Raw genomic sequence first — 6,508 nt, 5'->3', positions numbered from 1 at the left:
TTTTAAAAGTTTACTTGCATTTAATAACATGATGTCATACATCCTCCAAGCTGTTAAATGTAACATTCATACACATTATACGATATTTTTACAGTCTTTCATTTTATAAATACATATGCAATTACAATTGCCAACCGCTGGATGGCAATTGTGGTCCTACTGAGACATGAGAACTGGCAACGCGAGACTTGAAAGTCAATAGAGATCGCTGCTGCAAGATCTCGCGATAATCATTTCCACTGTTTTGACTTTAGTTTTTTCACGAGAGAGCACCAAGTTAGTTCACCCGTCGTCGGAGAGCAACGGGCGAACAACAAACGATAAAGGATATTGGTCATGTAAGTATCTGTGTTTTCATTTTGACGTGTTCATGGTTTATAGTATTTCTCATGTATAGAAACCGTGACATCTAATTGAATAGAATATCTTTGTCATTATACAAGCACAATAAGATTTAGTTTGAAATTTCCAATGGCAACATAAAATATTAAATTCAAAAATGTTTGTGGCAGTTTTAAAATGCAAAAGGCTCAGCTGCAATTCAGCATTAAAACCTAATTAAATGTTACAATCAGAAAACAATGTAATATAAATAAATATATGAATAGTAGTACCCCGTATGTAGGGGTTAACTTATTATACCATATACATTTGAGGTTAATGTGTGTACTTTTTAGTTACAGCAGCTGTGTTGTTATGAAAACAGTTGTGCCAGACAGTTTTGGACATTTGTACACTGACGCATATAATACTACCTGCCTGACATTGGCATGTGCCAGAAGGATGCTGGACAGGTAAAGCCTTCAAAACATGTAACATTAATCAAATATTGTTGCGTCAACACTTAATAAATTACAACGCAAACCAGAAATGTACAGTTGTAAACCACCTCAATCTGTATTATATTTTAGGGGTTTAAACAATTCCCTCATGCCCAAATTCAACATGAAGGGGGATGGTCTGCTGCAGAAGGAGGCATTCTAAAAGACTGCATTGTTCTCGTTCATTACAGGTATGTATATACAACACACAACATTTACCAGAGAGCTTCTTCTATTTTTACACACTGAATGGTGATACAAAATATATCTCGTTTTTTGCTTTTAGTATCCAAGCAAAAGAGAAAGACTCCCTGTTACAGTTAGTGTAATTAAAATAAAACAGTGTTAAGCTTTCCTTATGCAATTTTTTTTTTCTTATTTGGCAGATGACCAACTTCTTGGCGGCAACACAGTTAGACTTGAGGAATGCAGTTGGAATGCATTTTAAACAAGAATTAAAACCAATAATTTCCCTTAAGTTCAACATGCTCTTGTTTTGCAATAGATGTATTTCTTTTAAATATTTGAGTTACTAAAAAAAATCACTTTTATATTTTTATTTTGTTAAAAATCCATATTTTTTGTCATAATATTTATATTTAAGTGTATTGTATTTATAATATTTTATTCTGCATTAAAAAAAATCTTTTTGTATCGTCTTAAAATTGTTTAAAAATATATTTTTATATTTATATTTAATTTGTTTGGATGGACTGCCATTTTGTTGTCTATTAGATGTATATATGTAGGCATTTATTAGCTGTCTATTTGATGACTAGTCTATTTTTGGGCTTTGTTTAGACGTCTATTAAATTTTCACTGACAGCCCAAATTCTTGTTTTAGCCTAGACCCATATTCACTGTCTATTAGACGTATACATGTAGTTGTTCAATAGTTGTCTAACTGATGTCTAGTCTATTTTTGGAATATGGTCAGACGTCTATTAAATTTTCACTGACAGCCCACATTTTGCCTTGTTTTAGCCTAGACGTCAGGGCTGTGTTTGAACGGCTAATAGACGTCTTTTAAACGCAAAATTGATGTTTGGGCTGTTATCATTGCATTTACAACATTGTGACCAACAGGTGTCGCAAATGCGTTTGTGTTTCAACATTTTTTTTGCAGTTTTAACCCTATTTTTATGCATTATGTTTAGCGCCATCTACTGTCAGAGAATAAAAGTGCGATTTAATCCAGAGCATCTCTCTTGCTCCGCCACACTCGTGTCTTTGACGCAGCATGCAGCCATGTTGTGCATTGTGACCAGTTGATGGGAAAGTTATCTTAAAATACATTCTGAATAATTTGTTAGAAATATTTATTCTAGGTTTTTTTTTTTTTTTTTTTTGGCCCAGGATAACGATGTCGATTCGCCTCTCACAACGTGACATGGTTTAAGCACGCCTCTTAACATTTTTGTGTGTGTGTGTGTGTGTGTGTGTGTGTGTGTGTGTGTGTGTGTGTGTTTTGTAATCGGCTTTGGACGATTATGTGATCGTGGCATCCGTAATTGTGATTGTGATTTACAAATTCGATTAATTGTGCAGCCCTGATGTAATTGTACCAAAGGTGAAAAGATTTAAATGGTAGAATGTGTCATTCACCAAACTGTATAGATATGCATTAAATAATTTATTTTTACCTCTATATTTTGAAGGGGCTATATGCAACTTTTCCCCCAAAATAAACGTAACAATAGCCTTTTTATTTGACCATTTATGACTCAAACATCTGATGAGCATAATGACACCTTGTCAGCTCACAGTGGGTGCACCTATAAGCCTGTATCTTGTTTTTCCTATTTTCTGTCGGGTCGGATTTTTCGCGCGCTGTCTGCGGATGTGACGTCAAGCGCGATCATGTTAAACGTTTCAGATCACTCTGTCACCACCGCTAGAACCGCTATATACAGGTCCTTCTCAAAAAATTAGCATATTGTGATAAAGTTCATTATTTTCTGTAATGTACTGATAAACATCAGACTTTCATATATTTTAGATTCATTACACACAACTGAAGTAGTTCAAGCCTTTTATTGTTTTAATATTGATGATTTTGGCATACAGCTCATGAAAACCCAAAATTCCTATCTAAAAAAATTAGCATATTTCATCCGACCAATAAAAGAAAAGTGTTTTTAATACAAAAAAAAAAGTCAACCTTCAAATAATTATGTTCAGTTATGCACTCAATACTTGGTCGGGAATCCTTTTGCAGAAATGACTGCTTCAATGCGGCGTGGCATGGAGGCAATCAGCCTGTGGCACTGCTGAGGTGTTATGGAGGTCCAGGATGCTTCCATAGCGGCCTTAAGCTCATCCAGAGTGTTGGGTCTTGCGTCTCTTAACTTTCTCTTCACAATATCCCACAGATTCTCTATGGGGTTCAGGTCAGGAGAGTTGGCAGGCCAATTGAGCACAGTAATACCATGGTCAGTAAACCATTTACCAGTGGTTTTGGCCATGGCTGGACTGGCCATCGGGCATACCGGGCATTTGCCCGGTGGGCCGATGGTGATTTAGTGGGCCGATGTTTTTTTTTTTTTTTTTTTTAACGGTATAAACTATTAAAAGGTGGTGGATTGGCCAATTGGTCATGATCGACTCTGGGCTGGACCAATTACAGCCGAAGAGGTCAGATGTCCCCTCCCCCTTGCTTGGACAACGGCTCTCATTGCAGATCACAGACAAAGTTTATTTTCGTTTTGCTTGCTAACTTTTTACAGTCAGTTAAAATAACTCATACTGCGTACTAGCTAGCATGATGGATTTTCCATGCTACTGGGTGGGTGCTATGATGTTACTGATAGTGAATTTCATTTTGTTCATAAGGTTAGTTTGTAGGGTTAGGCTACGAACCGTCCCGTAAAAAAACGGAATCGTCCCGTATTCAGAAAAAAATATTACGTGTTCTGTATTGAGGTGAGAAGGAACGCGATTTTTCCCGTACTTCAGCTAGAATGAAAAAAAAAGACTCAAAGCTGGAGTTATTCTGTCTTTACGCTGTGCAGCGGCTTCTTCTCTCTGCCCCTCCCCTCTCCTGATGCTCCTTCAATCATGAAACTGATCAATGATCAGCTAATGATCGGCTTTTCTGTCACCAATCCCGTCTCTCTCGTTTATTTATCGCCCACTGTGCGCTAGAAAGAGGAAACCAGCGGATGTCGCGCTAAACAGCAGCAGCACGTTTAATAACTTGTTGTTAGAATTGTTTTAATATTACTTTTTAATATGAGCTGATGTTTGCTGGAGCCACAGCTGTAAAAGCTGCTGGTCATAATATCGATTTGGATATCTGGTGAGAGGAAAAAATGAAGATGAAACCAAGAGATGTCCTTACTGAATCATCAAATTTGAACAGGTGATGGAGAAACAGTTTTACCTTTTAGGTGACATGAATAAGTTAATGGGAAGTTATGAACTGGTTCTGAGAGACAAATAACAAACAAATAACACCAGGATCATTTTCTACAACTGTAGGGGAAATACTTTTCTTTTTTTATTCTCATTTAAAATGTCTGGCTTTTAATAAATAATTATCTGAATCTTACAACCATTTGGATTTAGTGGTCATAAAATCCATAAATCATTATCGTATATAGTAAATATTAAGTCTAATATAAGCTATACTTTTTCCTTTGGGAAGGTACCATCTGTGCAGTCTGCAATTCTGTTGAAGAAAGATGTTGAATCTATTTAATTATTGTAGAAAATAATTGATTTCTGTGCATTTGTTTTACACGTACATTAAATTAAAGTCGAGTAAGCATCATGAGGGTGGGGGGTGGTTCCTAATATTTTTTTCTGGGAGTTGGCAACTCTATTAGTTAGGTATATGTAAATATTGATTAGGTTGTTTAATATTTGAGTGTTCATTATTGATAGTGCAATATGCAGAAACGGTAACACTTTACAATAAGGTTCATTAGTTAAACATTAGTTAATGTATTAACTAACATGAACTAACCATGAGCAATACATTTGTTAATGTATTTACTAATCTTTATTAACGTTAGTTAACGGAAATACAGTTGTTCATTGTTTGTTCATGTTAGTTCACACTGCATTAACTAATGTTAACAAACTTTTAATAATGTATTAGTAAATGTTGAAATTAACATTAACAAAGATTAATAAATGCTGTATAAGTGCAGTTCATTATTAGTTCATGTTAACTAATATGGTTAACTAATGTTAACTAATGAACCTTATTGTAAAGTGTTACCGCAGAAACTAACTGATGAAACCAAATGATTAGGCTAGAATTCACCGTAAACCCTCTACACTTGTAGATATAATTTAGATAGATTCAAATTAGGATTCACTAGGAGATGTGATGCTGCACATTAACATAAAAGTTGCTTGGATTTATATAGACAAACTACTTTAATGTTTTTGTCTTTTATACATAAATATATATTTTATTGATAAGTTGTGTTTTTTTTTTATTTTTAATGCTAAAATGTATCAGAAAATTAAATGAATTCTTGTGAATGATAATTGCCTGTATCAAAACATTCCTAATTATGTATCAGTTATCGGTTTAATTGTTTAACATTGTTTGCCATTTTGTACAGCTAAAATAGGAATGAAAAGTCCAGACAGCCATTTTAAGGCTTTGGTACAGTTTTTCCCAGTGAACTGTTACTCACCCAGTGTTGCGTCATTGCAATACAGCCATAATTAAGGTAACAGTTCAAAAAAACGTTTTTAATAGGACTGACCCATATCAATATTGAATTGGAACAGATTGGATCAGATCGGATCGTGTAAATTGATTATAACTCTTGAGAATAGAAATCAAATTCATTCTTGAAATTTGAATTGATACCCAGCTCTATTCAGGAGGTTAACTCAACCAAGCAGTCTTTTGGTTTCTGCTAAGTAGCCTACTGTTTAGAATAGGGAGGATGGTGTAGATTTAAGTTTATTAGATTGATACATATATACCATCAAGACAGTAGCCTATACATCACTGTCACAAGAGCATTTGCTTTCATTCAAGGGCTTTATGGCCTTTCCAATAATACCTGGTGGGCCGGTCTCTAGTCAAAATGCCCGGGCCGATTTTTTGTCCCAGTCCAGCCCTGGTTTTGGCACTTTCATCCAAAAAAAGTACTTTGGACCACTGTGTTTTATCAAGGGCAGGGGCAACTTTATCACAATATGCTATTTTTTTTAGAAGGACCTGTATTGCAAACAAACTTAGTTTCTCAAACAATATATGTATTTGACCAGGGGCGGACTGGGACAAAATTTCAGGCCGGAAAATCCCACACTCATCCAGGCCATCCCAAAAACCCACAACAAATTCTGAAACCATGGACAATAAAAAAGTATAATCCACTGGCTGGTGCCACGCAAAATAATTAAAGATTATCTCTTGAACTTCCATTTACCTTTTTATAAAAATGTAAGTATTACATTAGGACCATGTGCTATTGTTTTATCTTGCCTAAATGTCAAAACTGTTGGCCTACAATAATAGCTACATCTTGAATATATCTTTAGTAAAATCCTAATACTGAATTTTATTTTATTTTTTTGCATTATCATGGGTCATGTTTTGTCCTTAGGAAAATTAACCATGGTTTAATTAGGCCTATGGTAAAAGTATAGTAGTAACCGTGTTTTTTTTTTTTTTTTTTTTTTTTTTTTTTTGCATTTTGATTACAATTTGTATAACG

General features: G+C 34.8%; 1 long non-coding RNA gene across 1 annotated transcript; it reads left to right on the top strand.

Moving 5' to 3' along the window:
* The first annotated feature begins 262 nt into the window (after nucleotides 1-262).
* Nucleotides 263-2,014, top strand: LOC141338516 (uncharacterized). The gene is made up of 4 exons (XR_012355880.1): nucleotides 263-338; nucleotides 678-794; nucleotides 912-1,012; nucleotides 1,208-2,014. It is a non-coding gene; the product is annotated as an uncharacterized lncRNA (long non-coding RNA).
* Nucleotides 2,015-6,508: the final 4,494 nt, after the last annotated feature.

Source organism: Garra rufa, chromosome 1 (genome assembly GCF_049309525.1).
Source record: "Garra rufa chromosome 1, GarRuf1.0, whole genome shotgun sequence".
Taxonomy (NCBI): domain Eukaryota; kingdom Metazoa; phylum Chordata; class Actinopteri; order Cypriniformes; family Cyprinidae; genus Garra; species Garra rufa.
The sequence above is the reverse complement of the archived record's forward strand: the minus strand, read 5'-3'. Positions and strand labels throughout refer to the sequence as shown.